This window comes from Macrosteles quadrilineatus, unplaced genomic scaffold (assembly GCF_028750875.1).
Source record: "Macrosteles quadrilineatus isolate MER2022 unplaced genomic scaffold, UCM_ALF_1.0 Scaffold_8__2_contigs__length_117827958, whole genome shotgun sequence".
In the NCBI taxonomy this organism is placed as follows: domain Eukaryota; kingdom Metazoa; phylum Arthropoda; class Insecta; order Hemiptera; family Cicadellidae; genus Macrosteles; species Macrosteles quadrilineatus.
The window spans coordinates 48,676,667-48,691,341 of NW_026542601.1; the positions used below are offsets into that span (position 1 = coordinate 48,676,667).

The 14,675-nt window shown below is 35.4% G+C and overlaps 1 protein-coding gene across 5 annotated transcripts in view; it reads left to right on the top strand.

Moving 5' to 3' along the window:
* LOC128999280 (KAT8 regulatory NSL complex subunit 3-like) overlaps positions 1 to 14,675 on the top strand; it is a 42,837-nt gene that overhangs the window by 21,750 nt on the left and 6,412 nt on the right. The window lies entirely within an intron of this gene.

Below are 14,675 nucleotides of genomic sequence, written 5' to 3' on the forward strand. Positions count from 1 at the left end.
TATTTGCTAAATATGAGATACTAGCTGTTTGCCCGTTCTACGTACGGGAATCTTGTAGTAAGAACAGGAGTTAGTTTGCATATTTAGTGTGCATTTTTCCAGATATGATGGCAAAACTAACTGTTTAGGAATACATATAAACCTTCTCAAATACAATATCTGACAGTTTCAAAGCCAAAACGAATGCTTCGCAATTAAATGTCACCCGATCCTGTTAGTCCATATTTTATCTAACGATGAAAGGAATTGCTTTACAGTATAGATCTATGAGGCATAGCCCTAAGGTAGGCCTGTAATTGAAAGTTACTTTTCACACTGGGTAAAAGTAAAACACTACCTCAACCTCACTACTGTACACTTTATTCGGGTTGAAATTTTTATTAACAATGGTGCTCTTGTCTTTTCCACGAAAAATAAGGACATTAATGCGTTACCAATAGACATACACACACAAATACAGAATTGAGTCCACACAACATTTTGGAGTCCAGACAGAAAATGCAAAACTAAACAGTAAGACATCAATTAAATTTAATAAGCAATAAGGTGCAGTGTTTATAAATAAATAGTAAAAATAGTGATGTGTTTGTATGTAAAAATGATTCTTACTGCTACCACCGGTTCTAAGGAAAAGTAGCAGTACCAAAAACCAAAGTTTATATTTGAGAAAAGAACTGTAGAACTTACGACTAATTCAAACTGTCCTTATAATTAAACTGTATAATAGGTGTTAATCTGTTGGCAAATATATAAATAAATAAATACACAGGCCACAAAACTTGTAACATGTAACGTTAACAACGTAAAGCTTTGAAAACTCACTATGGTTTGCTAAAAAAAAACTTTCACTTGATGTGGTGCAGTACCAAAGTTATTAATCTCCTTTGGTTTTAATTTTTGAAAATCATAGTTATTTCCCATTAATAGCATTATTTGTAAGCAGCTTTTAATGTTAACATATTAATGACAGTTTGAAGAAACCACCTTTATCCAAACAAAGGTTTCTTATTTAAAAGATTACATAATCTCTAAACGATAATCGGTACATATATCTAGCAAACATTCGGAGGAAATGTGACAAAAAACGCATAAATCTGAGGTTTTGTACGTTTGTAGTTTTGTTTCCTAAGTAGGAAAAGTACAGAAATTGTTGTCGAAATGTAAGTAAGTAGAAACCGAAAGTGACACATTGGAAAAGCGAGTTTAGCAACATCTGTTAAGTTAAACCTCTGTTACGGTACGATCACAGCAAAATCAGAAAGATCTTCCAAGATCGCAGCAACATCCACGATCACCCACTGCAGTTGTGATTTTTTACTTTGCACTTTACACAACTGTCCTTGAAGCGCCGTCAATAAGTGGAAACCTTTGTAAGCTACGGTATTGGTGACGATGATTTTAAAAATGTAAGTTTCCTTGCACTAATACAACACTGATTCACGGTATTTTCCCCGGTTATTAAAACTCAAGAACAATCGTTGCACTTGCGATTAATTAAACCGGTTAAGTAAGGCACAACGTTTTTAATCTCACTTGGTTTGGATGTGCTGACAAAACTTGCTCGGAAATGGTCGCGGTATTTTTAAACAACTTTTAATGTAAGCATATCACTGAAAGCTAGAAGTGAGAACTAATCCAAACAGCTGATCGTTATTTCATAAAACGTAATAGTAAACATTGGGAGAAAATTTGACATTTTGGTGGTTCGTTATTTTGTTTTCAAAGAAGCGAGGCCATGTTTTTATAGCCAAAGACACTCTCACCAATCCAGTTAATACAGAAAAATGATTAGAACCTTGATCGGTACTCTAGTTTTCTAGGAGTAGGCCGCGTAAAATGACATTTTGGCGTTACAGACGAAATCACAGAATGGACAATCATACAAACAGACATACAGACAGAAATTGAGATAAGACTCGTTTCGGCTTTCTTAGGTTATTAAACGTAAAAATAACCAAAAATTGCATGATTCTAAGCAATGTACAGACAAAACTGTAATTTTATTTATATAGATTAACTTTGCCTTCACTTTAAATATATTTAAAATGATCGTGTATTTTAATTAAAAATAAATATCAAATGTAGAATGAAAAACAATTTAGTCATCCGTATCTTAAAAAATTTTCAATATCCAAGACATTGCCTATGTTTAACTTATACGAAAAATCTCCTTATTAGAATGGAATAGGATAGATTTATATGTCATTCAGTACTATAATTATAATTATAATAATATAATTATAATTAGGGGTCTGCGGTACAGAAAATTTAAGGTCGGTACGGTTCGGTACGGTACAATATTTTGTACCTCGGTTCTCGGTACAAAATCGGTACGGTACGCGGCTACCCGTATTTTTGCGGTTTTCTTCTCAGAACTGTATCCAAACCATTATTTTTAACTTTAATACATAGACATTACTATGAAAATGGATAGTATCCTACATTCATGGTTTTCTAACAACAATTACTGTACCACATATTATTAAAACAAAACCTTTTACTACTACAAGGATTGTGTCAAGAAAAATCACAGTTGAGATAAAGGCTTTACCTATTTTACTCTGAGATACTTTGAATAGCCATGATAAAGTAGTTTAAAAATAGGATGAGAGTTTTTATGAATAAACATGTTTGAAACATTTATTGACAAGATAATTTCACAAAACTGATAAATTATTTCCAACCAACACAATGTCTAGTTTTTTATTATTTTTTTTATTTTAAAAACATATAAAAGCATTCAGTAGAAGACAGTGTAGTTTTGCCAGCTGTTCACAGCAGATGACAATGAAAAACTGGAGGTTATGATGAAGTAATGGCAAAGACCATTTTTTTTATCAGCTTCAAAACTAGTTAAGTTATAAGATGGATACAATTCTTGCAAAGTTTTTTTCTGAAACTAAAATTTGGATTATCACAGAGTAAGATTTGATGTTGGGCAATTAGACTTTATAACTGTGTAAAAGGTGTGTATCCCTGAATTTATAAATTGCATTCTACACTTATTCACTGCCAAACATAATTCAGTAGAACCTTGATGAACCGAGAATTACACTAGCCTACATAACTTCATTACTGTAAAGAAAAAATAAACGTTCTTTACTTACTTATTACTTCAAAATATACTCTTTACATTAATTGATCATTCCATCACTAAAATCGCCTCACACCTTTATGTAATGCAATTTGGCTATTCCATATAGGTGTGAGTACAACAAAAAGTTGCCCCCTGGTGGGGTTTCAATGAATTTAATTTAGTTGATCAGACAACTGAGGACCAATCACAGAGCCGGCAGTGGAAGTAAGATGTTGTATTGAGCCCTGATAATTGTGTATCCCAGAAGTCCGATTTATGGACCGTTGAGAGGTCTGATATGTCCTCCTGAAAGTGCTTTCAATAATCTTAAACGTAACACTTCTTAAGATGCAATAAAAAGTATATCAAATACTCTGAATGCAAAATTACACTCTTTGTTGAAACTTTGTTAAAACATTGGTTTTGACTCTGAAATATTGAAACGATTATGCAAAATATTGATGAACCAATATATAATAAATTTTGTGTCAATTGACTACTTAATGATATTGTACTTTATTGCAATTGTCCGGTTAAGCCGATTACCTTGAAAAGATTAACACAGGAGAATTAATAAAATTGATGAAAGAATAAGCTTTGTGTATTATCACTATAAATAATACAAATATTACAAATAATCAATATTAATATTCAAGTTTCTGCTAAAATTAATAATATTCAAGTTTCAGCTATAATTAATAATATTCTAGTTTCTACTAATTACACTTCAATTTAATGTGAGAGAGTATTGATTGTGGTCTTTTTGACTTTCTTTCCTGAAATATTGACAGCAGAGCCTCGGGAACCTAGGTTTAATTTATTCAATCTGTTTTAGGCTATTAGGCTTCCCAAAGTATGGTATTTACTTACAACTGGCCAGTTGATCTTATGTGCAAAGGGGCTATTCGTAGATCTGTGTACAGCACACTTTGTTGCTCAGTAGCAAACTGGACCAAAACGACTACTGAGTCGTTTGTTTAATTTAAGTTAAAAATATGATTTTTATGGCGTTAATGGAAGCCTACCTTGTAGCCTGTATTGACACCTAACCTTCAACCGGGACAATGCTCTGATTGAAACCTGAATTTGCACCCAATCAAATACTCTCAGTGATCTCTTTATGTATTTTTGAAGTGATTTCAAACCCAAATATTAAAGCAAGAACAAATTGTAACAGTTTTACGTGACAGACAGCTGATTACCCTAACAATATAATTTGAATTTAAGCACAAAACTAATATGAAATTTAACTGGTATAAAAATTTACCCAAATTATTAATATAACAATATCTACAAATGTATCACAGTATGTATTTTAAAATAAGTAAATGGCAATAATTCTAAAGCAATGTGACTGAATTTACACACTAAGACATGAAACCTGCAAGAAACATGATTATACAAATATGAATGTGGACAGATTGGCTTCTCCTAATGATATAAATACAATTTACACAAAACATTTACTTACATACACAGAAGACAATTTTGACGACACATAAACATATAATTACGACACTGTACTTGGGATAGGCTCTACGAAAATGGTCAAATCTGACGAATTTTGCCGGTCGACGTCGAACTTAAAGACTCGTTTTGTTTCAATTCGTAATTTAGTAAATGCTGTTTCACGGTTTTAGATATCAATGCACTCCGGAGATCGAACAATTGATTCGTTGACGAAATACACGTTACGACTACCAAAAGTGATTTTTGCAAATTGAAAAGGAGAATTTAAAGATTTCCGTACATCGCGGCTCAGAGCTTGGTCCCAAGTGACCGTTAGAAAAAGACGTCCGCACAAGTCAGCAAATTGGTGTTCCTCCGCGCTCACGTGATTGGCCGTTGTTGGTCCTTGCCTTCGCGCGTTTTCAGTTTGATTTGAATTTTCATTTGGTCATTGATTTTGAATCGGTACATGATGCCCCCTTGCCAAAAAAATTGGCCCGAGCGACCACAAGGTCCGCAAGAAGACTTCGTCCAACCCGGGACAATTTTCAAACCGGCGGCGCGACGCGACGCTTGTGACGGCGGAGAGACGTTTACACAACAGTTTCACATTTACACAGTTACAATTTACATACATTTAAACACGAAACAATTTCTTCACATTTACATTTTTTTTTTTTTTTTTTTTTTTTTTTTAATAATACTCATATAATAAATATTCAATATTAATATTTTCAAAGTGTGAAAAACATGCTGGGAAAAATTTTATTTTAAAACAATTTTTTTTTTCATTTTTTTTTTTTTTCTTATTTCTATTTTTTTTGCTTAACATTTATTTTCTCTTTTTTTTTTCCATTTTCCATTTTTTTTTCATTTCATTTGTTTGCCTTATTTCTATTTGTACTGAGGGCGAGAGCGATTTGAGATGGGAGAGCTGACAATACCTGACACCAAAGTGTCTCACAAATTACCACTTACATCTACTCCACACGAGTGGTGAAAAACGCGCACGCTTAACCACACTGTAGAATTACCTAGCACTCAATGAAGCAGACAGCAGCAGTTCATTCATGGTTCACTATCGGCGATCAGCTGTTGGCGATAGAGTGGGGCGGGTGGGGTGGGGAGTAGGTCATCGACTCGTGTGTGGCGCCGAGTGTGGTCATCGAGATGTGGCGCACCAGCTGTTTGAAACCTGTACTTGATAGGTGTACGTTGTCTGGCTTCCCATTTCGATACTTCTTGTTGTATAATGATAGATTCATTGGTGCGAATGGTGGGAATAGTTTATGGAATTTTATTGATTGAATGGATGGAGGATTATTTAAAGACTGGATAAAAATATTTAAGGATTTAATTTTGGGTTGAATATGGGGGGTATGTAAAGTGGGAGGGAGGGTGGTAATGTAGATGGTTTTGTTGTGGGATTTCAGTAAACGGATAATTGTCTTTATATTGATTTTGGTTTTCTCTGGGGCAATGGATTTGAAAATGTCATTAATTCCAATGAAAATTATGCATGTGGGTTTTAGCACTGACACTTGGTTTCTGATAGCGCACTTGAGATCTTGAGTAGTCCATCCGCCGTGAGCAACACTGTGTTCAATCGACCATTGTTGTGTAGTTGATTGTTGTCCGCCGCCCACTCTGACCAGCCTGACCCCTTGCGAGTCTCCCAAAACACTCACAGCGACGGGTGACATTTCTCTTCACACTATTCACTGTTGGAGAAAAAAATGGTTTGGTGTTACCGCCTTAAAATTAACAATATTGTGTTTAAAAAAAACGAGTCGGTACCCCCTCAAACAAACGTAGGCATTAACAACAATGATTTTTTTTCCTAATCTCTCGAATAATACTTTTTTATCTGACATACATGAACTACTTTCGCAATGGATGGGTCCCGATTCAGACGGATTTTTACATTTACCTGATTTAATACTTTAATTACAGTATACGGTCCATCCCAGGTATGAGTTAGCTTATGACTGATTTTATTTGCTTTGTTACTAGGCGTGTATTTTTTGTATAATACCAGATCACCTTCAGTATATGGAGACGGTTTTCTATTTTTATTGTATCTCTCCTTTATCTTTTGATGAGCTTTCTTAGAGTGTTCTAATATTTTACTCACTCTATCCTCGGCTGTTTCAGTCGAGCATTCATCGCCAAGGTCCCAGTGTAGTTTGAGTGAATGGTTTAACTCTCTACCAAGGAATGCATAAGCTGGAGTCACACCTGTAGTTTCGTGTAATGCAGAGTTCAATCCCATACAAAGGAAAGGTATATTTTCGTCCCATTTCTTTTGGGTTTGAGAATGATAGATTTTGAGTATCATTTTGAGATTTCTATTTAATCTTTCGGATTGATTTGAATTAGGCCTAGCCACTGATGTAGTTATGTGTTTCACCCCTAAACCAAATAAAAAACTCCTAAACATTTCGGACTTGAAAATGGATGCATTGTCCGATACAATGGTTTCTGGCAACCCATGTTGTGAAAAAATCTTATCCTTTAACGCATTAATTATTGTCTTTGAATCTGCTTTTCTCATTGGAATAATCCAGCTGAACTTAGAGAATGAATCAATACATACAAAAGCATAAGCATTTCCTGAAACAGATCTTACTAGTGGACCAAACATATCAATGTGGAGTCGTTCAAAACATTTCTGGGGTGGTTTTGAGTTCATCAAACCTATCTGTAAATTCTGGGCTGGTTTCGAGAGTTGACATAGTTCACATGAACGTACGTAATTTTTTACGTCGTTAAAAACTCCATCCCATGTAAAATTCTTTATTAGGCGTGCTGTAGTCTTTTTTATGCCCCAATGAGAGTGAATGGATATGTCGTGGAAATATTTCATCATCATAACACGCATTGAACTAGGTACCACAATCTTTGGGGAACATTTGATGTTTCTCTGGAATCTTAGAATGCCCTTTTTTATACAATAATGAGGTACAGTTATACCATTCTCCAGATCAGTGATGATTTTACCTAGGGTTTCATCTTCCCTCTGCTTATCACTGAGTGATTCGAACGTTTCTGGAAAATGTTGTAAAAAACAAACTTGATCAGGTTTTGGAGTATTGTTTTGTTTTATAGCTTCCTCAGGTTCGAACATTCGACTCAGAGTATCACTCACAATGTTTTGGGTGCCCCTACAATGTTCGATCTTGGCAAAAGGAAATTGTGAGAGTCGTAGTTTCCATCTAGCTAACATTCCGACACTTTTATCGCAACCCATCACATACGTAATAGCCATGCAGTCAGTTTTAATGACAAATGGTCTGTCTGCCAAATAATCTTTAAATTTTTCTAAACCGAAAAGTACGGCAGCAAACTCCTTTAAATACATGCTATATCTAAGTTGGTTGTTTGAGAAGGTCCGACTCGCAAACGCTATGGGGACAGCTCTACCATCTCTGATCTGTTCAAGGACACATCCGACGGAAAATTCGCTTGCATCACACGACAGAACGAAGGGCTGCTTCCAATCGGGCAAATGCAACACCTTAGGCGAAGACAAACACTCCTTCAATTTATTGAAACTTTCTTCCTGTTCTTTACCCCATTTAAAACGGACACCTTTCCTCCTTAGCATATTGAGTGGACGACTAACACTGGAAAAATCAGGAATGAATTTCCCGTAATACGCTGCCATTCCCAAAAATCGTTGAACTGCTTTTAAATTTCGTGGTCGCGGGAAGTTACTAATCACCTCGGCTTTGGTTTCGTCGACATACAATTTTCCGTCTTTGATGACGTGTGACAAGAATCGAATGCCGCGTTTCGCTAAAGTGACCTTGCTTGGTTTCACAGTCAATCCGGCCTCCCGCAATCGTTGTAAAACTTGTTTCAGATCGCGATAGTGTGTCTCTGGATCAGGACTATAAATACAAAGATCATCTACAAAATTGACGACGCACTTGAATTTCAAATCTCCTAACACCTCGTCGACAATTCTGCCTAGCACCTGACTACCTATTTTAATACCCTGGGGACAAGTTCGTGGTTGGTACAATGCGTACCCTACATTGAAAGCTGCGTATTTTCGACTGTCAGGATGTAACAAACACTGATAGTAACTGTTGTTCAAATCGAGCGTAGTAAAATATTTAGCACCTTTAAAATATTGAAAAATTTTATCAACTTCGGGCTGCGGAAAACTATCCATTTCTATGTATTTGTTTAGCTCCTTGTAATTGACAACTAGCCTATACTTACCAGCTTCTTTCTTTGGACGTAGAAATGCACTAGAACTGAATTCAGAAACACTTTTCTCAATGACACCTTGATCTAATAACTCTTGTATTGTCTCTCTCATTATAACCATCTTATCTGGTGGTAAATGATAAGGTCTCTGACGAAACGGAACGATGTTATCGCTGAACTTGATTTTATACGGTTCTGTTTTCGCTGTGCCTATTCTATTTGATATGACGTCGTTAAAGCTGTATAATAAATCGTCAAATTTTGTTTTCTGTTCAGGAGTGAGGGGAGAATCGCCTAAATCTTGTTTTTCGCAACGCGGAATCTCATCGTCGCCTACTAAACAAAGAGAGTGTTCGTTGTCAGCAAAGTTGAATTTTATTATTGACTTATTCAAATCTATGGACATCCTTGTGAAAGTCATGAAGTCATAACCCAAAATCATTTTGAACGGCAGTTGATTCACAACCCAAAATTCGTAGTTCCAGGAAAAATCGCCTAACTTCAAATGAATTGTAGCTTCGTATCTGACGGTGATTTTGTGCTGTGACGCAGTACCCATAGAATGACTTACCTTATTTACATTTGACACCAGTTGTTTATCTTTCAACATATTGAATAATTCTTTACTAATTAATGACCTACTACTACCAGAGTCGATCAAAGCAATGCATTTTAATGAGCTGTCGAACGTAACATGCGCAAATGGCAACTTACCACTTAAATCTACGGCTTCCATTTTGTTTTTGTTGGGGATGGTCGCGAGTTTTGTATGACACCGGGCCCCCTCGTCGATGTCATTTACCAGTTTAAAGAGCTCCTACAGTTTCTGGCTAAATGTCCTTCCTGATTGCAACGAAAACATTTTATGATTCTTTCGGCGGGTCTATTCCTAAGATCGTTGGAGTCGTTACGACGGGGAAAAGGTTGTCGGGGTCTCTGAGAAGGAATAATTTGGGGTGGGGGTGTGTGAAATTGTGGTGTGAAAATCGTCGGTCCAAAATATCGAGTTTCCGCCCTGACGGCACTTGTGACTCTTGTAGCTAGTCTACGAAGTTCTTGAATTGTGTGTGGCCTAGAATCGAACGAAAAATGAGACTTTGTTTCCGGCCTACATTTATTCAGCGCTATTTCTATGACGTCGTTTTCAGACAAGTTTGTTTTAAGAGCAAACGCAGTAGATAATAAATGTTCACAATAATCTGAGAAAGTTTCTTCGATGCGTTGTGGACGATCTAACTCTATTGATTCTATTTCTCTTCGTCGCATTGATGGGATAAATCTATCTAGAATTTCGACGTGCAAATTATTCCACCCTGATTGAGCACTTACGGACTCAATCCATAACTGAAACAACTGACCTTTGACCTTTGGTAAGAGCAACTTAATTATTTCATTGTCGTGGGACGGAGATACGTTAAAAATCGGCATTAAATCTTTAAGGAATGTAACCAACTCAAATTCATTCGATGCATCGACGTCCTTCAACTTCCTCAAAAGTTCCATTATTACAATAGAATCTGTTTTTGACAATCCCTGATGAACGAAGTTACCCTGCAATTGATTCGCCGGTACTGGAGCTACGAAACGAATTTGTTCGTGGTTCGCTGCACGAGGAGACGATGTGAAATTCGAAGACATTGCATTGTTTTCAACCCTTGGTTCAATCGCGCGAATTGACGATCGTCGATCTCGAAAGGTTCCCTCATCAATCGTGACATATTCTGTTGCGGTCGAATCAAAAGTGAGATGCGAACGTGAGTGCACAGCTTGTTCCAACACGTCATTATCTAAATCCAACAAACAATCACTGTTCGACATGTTCAAATCGCCGACTACATTGTTCGCAATACGCTCTATTTCTTCTCCTACAAATGTGACGTGACCAGCGCGGAACGAATCGGTGGGGGGGGGGGAGACATGATTGCTACGAACGTTTCCTGTTTCTGCGTGTGACGCACCAACCCTACCGGACACAAGCCCTTCGTCTGACACATGACGCCTGCTTGCCATCCTCTGAGCCCTATCGCTTGCCGTAGTTACGTAATTGGGACCGTACAATTGACGTCTCATTTTTGAATTGCAAAGTTTTTTTTTTGAAATCAAATTCGCAAAAATGCAATCGACCTCAGTTTTATAAATTCACAAAATGTTTCAATTTTCCCTATAAATAAATATAAACAATCACGGACAAATATACACAGATAATAAATAACCAAGTAAACACTGCAATATGAACGGGTATAATCTGTCTTAAAGATAACAAGTGACAAGATAACAAGATTCTGAGGGTCAATATCAATCTTATCTATGCCAATCTGTCCGTAGAAGAGCCAATCTGCCTTGTTACCAGACCTCTCAATATTAGTGCTATCACTTTTTGTAAAGAAAAAATAAACGTTCTTTACTTACTTATTACTTCAAAATATACTCTTTACATTAATTGATCATTCCATCACTAAAATCGCCTCACACCTTTATGTAATGCAATTTGGCTATTCCATATAGGTGTGAGTACAACAAAAAGTTGCCCCCTGGTGGGGTTTCAATGAATTTAATTTAGTTGATCAGACAACTGAGGACCAATCACAGAGCCGGCAGTGGAAGTAAGATGTTGTATTGAGCCCTGATAATTGTGTATCCCAGAAGTCCGATTTATGGACCGTTGAGAGGTCTGATATGTCCTCCTGAAAGTGCTTTCAATAATCTTAAACGTAACACTTCTTAAGATGCAATAAAAAGTATATCAAATACTCTGAATGCAAAATTACACTCTTTGTTGAAACTTTGTTAAAACATTGGTTTTGACTCTGAAATATTGAAACGATTATGCAAAATATTGATGAACCAATATATAATAAATTTTGTGTCAATTGACTACTTAATGATATTGTACTTTATTGCAATTGTCCGGTTAAGCCGATTACCTTGAAAAGATTAACACAGGAGAATTAATAAAATTGATGAAAGAATAAGCTTTGTGTATTATCACTATAAATAATACAAATATTACAAATAATCAATATTAATATTCAAGTTTCTGCTAAAATTAATAATATTCAAGTTTCAGCTATAATTAATAATATTCTAGTTTCTACTAATTACACTTCAATTTAATGTGAGAGAGTATTGATTGTGGTCTTTTTGACTTTCTTTCCTGAAATATTGACAGCAGAGCCTCGGGAACCTAGGTTTAATTTATTCAATCTGTTTTAGGCTATTAGGCTTCCCAAAGTATGGTATTTACTTACAACTGGCCAGTTGATCTTATGTGCAAAGGGGCTATTCGTAGATCTGTGTACAGCACACTTTGTTGCTCAGTAGCAAACTGGACCAAAACGACTACTGAGTCGTTTGTTTAATTTAAGTTAAAAATATGATTTTTATGGCGTTAATGGAAGCCTACCTTGTAGCCTGTATTGACACCTAACCTTCAACCGGGACAATGCTCTGATTGAAACCTGAATTTGCACCCAATCAAATACTCTCAGTGATCTCTTTATGTATTTTTGAAGTGATTTCAAACCCAAATATTAAAGCAAGAACAAATTGTAACAGTTTTACGTGACAGACAGCTGATTACCCTAACAATATAATTTGAATTTAAGCACAAAACTAATATGAAATTTAACTGGTATAAAAATTTACCCAAATTATTAATATAACAATATCTACAAATGTATCACAGTATGTATTTTAAAATAAGTAAATGGCAATAATTCTAAAGCAATGTGACTGAATTTACACACTAAGACATGAAACCTGCAAGAAACATGATTATACAAATATGAATGTGGACAGATTGGCTTCTCCTAATGATATAAATACAATTTACACAAAACATTTACTTACATACACAGAAGACAATTTTGACGACACATAAACATATAATTACGACACTGTACTTGGGATAGGCTCTACGAAAATGGTCAAATCTGACGAATTTTGCCGGTCGACGTCGAACTTAAAGACTCGTTTTGTTTCAATTCGTAATTTAGTAAATGCTGTTTCACGGTTTTAGATATCAATGCACTCCGGAGATCGAACAATTGATTCGTTGACGAAATACACGTTACGACTACCAAAAGTGATTTTTGCAAATTGAAAAGGAGAATTTAAAGATTTCCGTACATCGCGGCTCAGAGCTTGGTCCCAAGTGACCGTTAGAAAAAGACGTCCGCACAAGTCAGCAAATTGGTGTTCCTCCGCGCTCACGTGATTGGCCGTTGTTGGTCCTTGCCTTCGCGCGTTTTCAGTTTGATTTGAATTTTCATTTGGTCATTGATTTTGAATCGGTACATTACCCCAAGTAAAATACCAAGATAATTTTTATAATTGTATTTGAATCGTATAATCTTAGTTTGTTAAAAATGGATTGTATGTTCAACAATAATTGCAGTCCATTATTGTTAAGCAGTATGGTCCCAAATTATTGTTTTTGATTTTGAAACATCACAGTTCATTTGACAAAATTATAGTTGAAGCAGCTCAATGTCAAGTCACGCACGCTTGTGCAATAGTTTGTTTACATGCTTTCTCCAGACCACGGGGGAGGGGAGGGTCTGATAAGCCGTCTATTGTTCACCCCCAAGAAGGTCCGACCCTCATTAGTGCCGCTCGGCTGCACTCAGTGGGGAACCCAATACCACAAATCAATCTTTTAAATGAATACAAATATTTGGTAATAATTGTTTTATTAATATTCACCTTGAAATTTCAATAAATTTGGTGTAAAATTTGACAAAAATCTGCCATTTGGACCGATTATTAATACAATACCAAATACCAATAAAGTAGTACCGTACATTCATTGGTAATTAAATAATAGGTAAAAATTTACCGATTTTCGTCAAGTTTTACCCCCTGCTGTGCGCTATGTCACAAAAGCTGATAACGACATGGGTGATTAATAACCATGGCAACTTGTTGAATGTGTGATGAAGGGAAACCCAAGAAATAGAAGAACAAAGAGAAAGAATGACGTTGTTATCTTTATACCCTTTTTACAATTTCCGTTATTGTTATCTTTATGTAAGATTTTATGATTTTGTTTTATAGGTTTATAAAATATTCTTTTTAACTACGGGAATATCAATTTATAATTTATCAACGTGCTTCTCTTCTGAAACAGCAATACCGGATGCATAATAAAGGTCAATGGCCTAAAATATCACGATTGTGCAATATTGTATTTTGATGTTGAAATTAAAATTACGACAAAAGTTTGTATATATCCATGGTCGTCAATAGAAAGATAAAATATCCATAACAAATATTTAATTTATAAAATAAGATTGTAGATTTGTTACAAGTTTAATATGTAGCCATAAATAGTTTTATGGCAGTAGGCAATGGCCAGCGGCAAATTCAATATTCACGAAAATACTGATTAAGTTAGAGATAACATTTAACAGTCATCATAAAACTATTATTTTTATGATAAAACAGAATTGGGGAAAGTCGTAAAGAAATAAAAGTGATAAAACTCAACAGTTCTTGGAAGTACTTCAATACAACAATTATTGTCGTGATAAAATGTTAATGGATTTGGGACTGCTTATGGGTTTTTTATTGCATCATCACGCTAGTAATAAATTATGAAGATCGTAAACAAACATCTGATAAGACTTTTATGTGCTCGGAACCAACTGCTGTTGACTACGATAGTAAACTGAAAGTAATTTATTATTATAATAGGCTGTACCGAACCGAATTTGTACCGTGTAAAATGCTGTACCGAACCGATGTCGGTAATTAAGCTTGTACCGTACCGTACCGACTTTTTCGGTGCACCGCAGACCCCTAATTATAATACACTATAATTACAATAGACTTTGTTAAAACAATAGTAAAAAAATAATAGATAGTAATAAATACACAGATAAATATTATGGGTTTTAGACTTTTCCACATTTCTACCCACAAACTTCAAAGT